This window comes from Quercus lobata, chromosome 11 (assembly GCF_001633185.2).
Source record: "Quercus lobata isolate SW786 chromosome 11, ValleyOak3.0 Primary Assembly, whole genome shotgun sequence".
Taxonomy (NCBI): Eukaryota; Viridiplantae; Streptophyta; class Magnoliopsida; order Fagales; family Fagaceae; genus Quercus; species Quercus lobata.
The window spans coordinates 34,301,993-34,307,992 of NC_044914.1; positions in this window are offsets into that span (position 1 = coordinate 34,301,993).

A 6,000-nucleotide genomic window follows, 5' to 3' on the forward strand; every position below is an offset into this window, starting at 1 on the left:
CAACAGATGATGACGAGAATGTTCCTGGAACAAATAGGGCGTACGGTTGAAGTGTAAATTGATGACATGGTGGTGAGAAGTAAGCAAGAAGTATAACATATAGAGTATCTCTAGGGGGTGTTTGAGGTGCTACGGCACCACAAGTTGCGTCTTAATGCGGAGAAGTGTGCTTTTAGGGTGGGGGCTGGTAAATTCCTGGGGTATCTGATCACTAATCGGGGAATAGAGGTAAACCCTGATCAGATTGAAGCAGTGAAGCGCCTCAAGCCACCTAGCAATCCAAAAGAAGTGCAAGTATTGACTGGGATGTTGGCTGCCCTTAACCAATTCATCTCCAAATTTGCTGATCGCTACCGACCATTCTACTAACTTCTGAAGAAGTGGAAGGAATTCCAGTGGAATGAGGAATGTGATGGAGCTTTTCAAAATTTGAAGGAATATTTGATGCAGGCACCCATGTTAACGACTCCAGAGCCCGATGAGGATTTATTCATGTACCTTTCGGTGTCCGATCACGCCGTGAGTGCCATGCTACTAAGGGATCAAGGAGTGCAGTAGCCCGTGTATTACATCAGTAAGACCTTGGTTGATTATTTACCCCTGGAGAAGTTGGTGTTAGCCCTCGTGCACGCCACGAGAAAGTTACCGTTCCAAGCTCACATCATCTATATCCTAATTGAGTACCCTTTGTAATCGTTGTTAAAAATATCTGATTTCATGGGCCGGATAGCTAAATGGGGGACTCGGCTAGGTTCCTTTGATGTACGATATAGGCCACGAAGTTCAGTGAAGGGACAAGTCCTTGCTGACTTTGTTGCGGAGTTCTTTCTTAAGAATGAAAAGGAAATGGTTTGTCATGTGGAGAATCGCCCATTGAAGGTATTTGTGGACGATGCATCAAGTGCCGTGAGCGCTAATGCTAGGATCGTCATTGTTACTCTTGAGGGAATACGGTTGGAGCATTCTTTTAGGTTGAGGTTTAGAGCCTCTAATAACGAGGCTGAGTACGAAGCCTTACTCGCCGGATTAAGAGCCATTATGGGTATAGGTGCCCGGGATGTAGAGGTTTATTTAGATTCCCGGTTGGTTGTTAACCAAGTGCAGGGCAGTTTTGAAGCTCGGGGTTCCCGAATGAAAGCATACTTACAGGTGGTAAAGCAAATTATGAATAAGTTTTGTACAACAAAGGTGGCCCAAGTAGCCCGGGCACAGAACAGACATGCTGATTCCCTGGCTACGTTGGCATCATCAATGACAGAGGAGGTGTCTCGGTTAATCAAGGTAAAGCTCATAGAGGAGCCGAGCATTGATGTGGCAATTGGTGTTGGTGCTGCTGGAGTTGAGATTGCAGTGATTTTCGCGATCGAACCATGTTGGATGGACTCGATCATCGACTTCTTAGCCAAGGATGGAATTCCATATGATGAAAAGGAGGCTAACAGGGTTCGTCGAGTGGCTGCTTGGTACTGGTTGTCGACAGATCGCAAATTATACCGGAGGTCTTTTAGGGGGCCATACCTTTTGTGCTTGCGTCCCAAGAAAATAAGTGAACTCTTGGCCAAGTTGCATGATGGAGTGTGTGGCAGTCATGTAAAGGGACGCTCATTGGCGCACCGAGCAATGACTCAGGGATTTTGGTGGCCACAAATGCAAAAGGATGCCGCCGAGTATGTGCGTAAGTATGAGCAGTGCCAAAAGCATGTCCCCTTGATCCATCAGCCGGCAGGCCACCTGAATCCGGTCAGCAACCCTTGGCTATTCGCACAATGGGGGCTGGATATTCTCTGCCCGTTTCCCCGGGTAACAAGAAATCGAAGGTTTGTGTTAGTGGCTGTTGATTACTTCACCAAGTGGAGGCGGAGGTTTTAGCTAATATTCAGGATGTGGATGTTAAGAAGTTTGTGTGGAGAAATATAGTCACGAGATTTGGGGTGTCGGACTCACTAATATCTGATAATGGACTGCAATTTGATAGTAGGGCTTTCTGCGAGTTCTGTAGTGACCTCGGCATCAAAAACAGGTATTCCACCCTAGCATATCCTTAGAGCAATGGGCAAGCTGAAGCCACTAACAAGGCAATCGTGAACGGGTTGAAGAAAATGTTAGATGGTACAAAAGGGAGATGGGCCGAGGAGCTGCCCAACGTTTTGTGGGCATACCGAACAACTCCTAGAAGGTCTACAGGGGAGACTCCATTCTCTCCTACATATGGGGCAGAAGCTGTAATACCAACCGAGGTGAATTTATGTAGTGCACGGGTTGCAGAGTTTGACCCTTCCCAGAATGATAGATTACTGGTAGAGCGTTTGGATTTACTGGAAGAATACTGAGAAACGGCAACTATACAATTAGCCAAATATCAACAGAAACTTGCTCAGCGTTACAACCGAGACGTGAAAATAAAGGAATTCAGTGCGGGGGACCTAGTGCTACGGAAGGCAGTAAGGAGCATGCAGGATATAAATGTCTGGAAGTTGGCTCAGACCTGGGAAGGACCCTATAGGGTTACTGCCATCGCAGGAGCGTACTATTTGGAGGACCTAGATGAGAGACCACTACCCCTACCATGGAATGTCCATAATCTTGAGAAGTTTTATCACTAATCATCTGCACATGGAGGTGTAATTCAACGAATGTGTATATTTACGTTCTATTAGCTAATATGACGATAAAACTTATCCGTGCAGGAATATTTAATTTCATTATTGTTAGTTAACTGATCCTGGCTAGCCAACGCGAGGACAATTAAGAGAATTAACACTAAAAATTCACTAAGGACAAAAGCCTGCTTCTCGGTTCGATTATTATCACCGAGTAGGTGGAAACCTAACACTAAAAATTCTCTAAGGACAGAAGCCTGCTTCTCGATTCGATCATTATCACCGAGCAGGTGAAAACCTAACGCTAAAAATTCTCTAAAGGCAGAAGCCTGCTTCTCGGTTCGATCATTATCATTGAGCAAGTTCAAACTTAGCACTAAAAGTTCTCTAAGGATAAAAGCCTACTTCCCGGGTCGATTACTATCATCAAGCAGGTGAAAACTTTACACAAATATTTCCTAAGGATTGAAAACTGTCCAGAAATGGGGACTTACATCTCGGTTTTCCATGCCTTACATTTTGCTCTAGAAGTTAGGAAGGGTACACCTGTTAAGTGGGGGTTTCCATTGCCAAGGAATTAACTCATTCTCCTCTCCAAACCTGCCCCGGACATCATGCATACCCGGAGATAATCTTTCCTACCTGCTCATTAAAAGAGCATATATATGTGCATTCGCGAAAAATAGGAGAATATAACGAAAGAAACAACATAATATTAAACATTCATAAATATGATTAAAGTTAAAGTCCTAAAATTAAACCTTAATATAATATGACCAACACATAAAAACTAAATCAATGTCTTATCACCAAAACTCAGTGACTACAAAAAATTTAACCCAACGAAAATAATTGTTCTGTCACCACAATCCGGTGACATAGGCAAACTTACCAAAGAAAATAAATTACTTAAATAAAAAGGAAAGTAAAGATAAATAGAAGGAGTCTGGTTCGGCAATTAAACTATGGGGTCTGCGGGTTGCGTCTGGACGGCGGTCTCGGGCGGCTGCTGGTTCGATATGAAAGGTTGAAACTGGATGTCTTTGCCGGGTTGGTTGCCAGCACGGGAGTTACTGGAGACTTCCACATTAACCAACTTCACGTGGGAGTCAATTTGTTCCACTCATACTTGTCGTCTCCTCTTCATCAATAAGCCCTAGAGGATTCTGCACGGCTGGAGCAGGGCTTGGGAAGGGGATCTGACCGGGATCCCTTAGAGGAGAGTCCTCAGGGACCCCTAAGGCTTGCAGGGAAGCCAACCAACCTTCCTCGAAAGCTAGCTTCCGAGCTTCCTGGATGACAGGCTCTACAGAGTTTTCCGCATCAGCGAATCCTTTATTATACCATTTGTTTTCGCAGGCCTCCAGAGCTGCCCTTAAGTCAACCAACTCCTCAGCCCATGCAGTGTTCATACTTGCAGCCTCCGCTAGTTTTAGGTCAGTCTCCCCTAGCTTAACGTCCAGCTTCAAGGATCTTTTTTCAGCCACCACCCTAGCCTTCTCGGTCGCAGCAACCTTCTTCTCCACAGTTGTAGCAGCCTTGGTTTTATCTTTCGCGGTTACCTCGACCATGTCTTTAAGGGCCTTCTCTCGATCGGCAACCTCGGCAAGCTTCTTCAGTCGCCCATCGAATACATAAGCCAATTGAATGGCCTGATGAAGCAATAATGATAAGCACAAAAACAGAAAGAATGTGCACAGAAGTTAGTGGTAAACCAAAAAACAAGAGATTACCGCAATAGTATGCCATTGCAACCTCCTTCCCATGGACTCGTCTGTGCCATCCTCAAAGGCATGCACGTCCTCAGGCAAAAGGAGGCCGTGCACCAAACTTTGGGTAACACGACTCCCTTCACCTTTATCCCACACCCGTACACTCGTGGTCGTAGGAAGAGGCTTGCCATCCAGTTGGAATGTAGGCTGCCACTTTGACGCAGCTCAAGAGGTGGACACCACGTTCGTCCCGGTCTGAGCCATTGGCTCCTGGACGACGATGCCTTTTAATGGTTGGGGAGGAGTCCTGGTGGGCGCATCACCCAAGCCGATGAGGGTCTGCTTGGCAGTACGTTGCCTCTTCCAAGATCAGCCGGAAGGAGGAAAGGGAGGAGGGGGAGTTTGACCACGACCCTAAGGTGGTTGCTGCTGCGTGGCTGGCCGAGCGCCGAGTACGAAACGACTAACTGTCATCGTCTTTCATGTCACCATGTCTTCACCTCAATCATATTCGGTTTTAGAGGAGCTAATAGATTCAGCAGTTGCTTCCTTGGCGTCCTGAACGGGAGCTTCGGGTTCAACAGGAGCCTCGGGTTCAATAGGGGCCTCGGGTTGAACGAGGGCTTCAGGCTGAACGGGCTCGTGTGCTTGTTCTCAGCGATGTTGAGACACACGATAGGCCGCCTCGTCCCGTATCGGTGCAAGTTCATCAGAACAGGTGTACCGTGGACCAAGGTCGTGAGCCTCGCCTACTATGAATCTCAGAGGAAGGAAGTTCGAGTGTCGTACGTCAATATAAAATAGGAGAGGACTGTCAACTAACAAAGCTTGGCTGAATGATTGCCAAGTAGAATACACGGGTTCTACGCCGAGAATTAAATGGGACGCTCGGAGCTGCTAGTCCCAATGAACGAATATTTCGGACCTAAGTACAAAATTCAGGTCCCTTACGTGCACTACTCTAAGATCCTAGGTAAATACTCTTCCGTCTACAACAAAAAAGTACAGTGAGTTAGTATTTGTAAGTAAAACAATCATAAGCAAAAAGAAAAGCGGGTTGGCGATTGGTATGAACCCACTTCGTGCCATGAGAGGGGGCAAGAGATTTCACCGACAAACCAGTTGCCACGCACCCGGGTAAACTCCCCAGTAGAATTCCTATTAGAATCGGGTAGGCATGAAATTAGCGGTACCCGCATATCTCTAACTTTTAAGTAATAGTTGGTTTTCTTATTCCCACACAGACTGTACATGAAGTTTATATCGTGATGGTCTAATTGCAAACCGAATATCTAATTAAAACTATTGACATAACTAACTACCCGGTAAAAGTTGGGGGGAAGTTGGTCAGGACACAACCCATAAAACCTAAGGGTATTGAGTAAAAGAGGGTCCACAGGAAATCTAACCCCACCCTCTAGGATTGCCATTAAAGGGAAAAAAGCAGTATTAGCCCCTCTGTGGAGAGCGATTTCGCTCTCATGGCAATACGCCACATCCACATCCTCAGGGATGTTGAACATTTGCCTAAAAGTGGCTAAGGACACCTTAGTGTTTAGAAGGTAAGCATAGCCCATCTTAAACTCTAAAAACTGAAGGAAGAGACTTAAATAAAAGAAAGAGACAGAGAACTTACTTTGGGCTCTAGGAAAGAAAGGGATTCTGGACTGAGGAATAAGCACACAAAT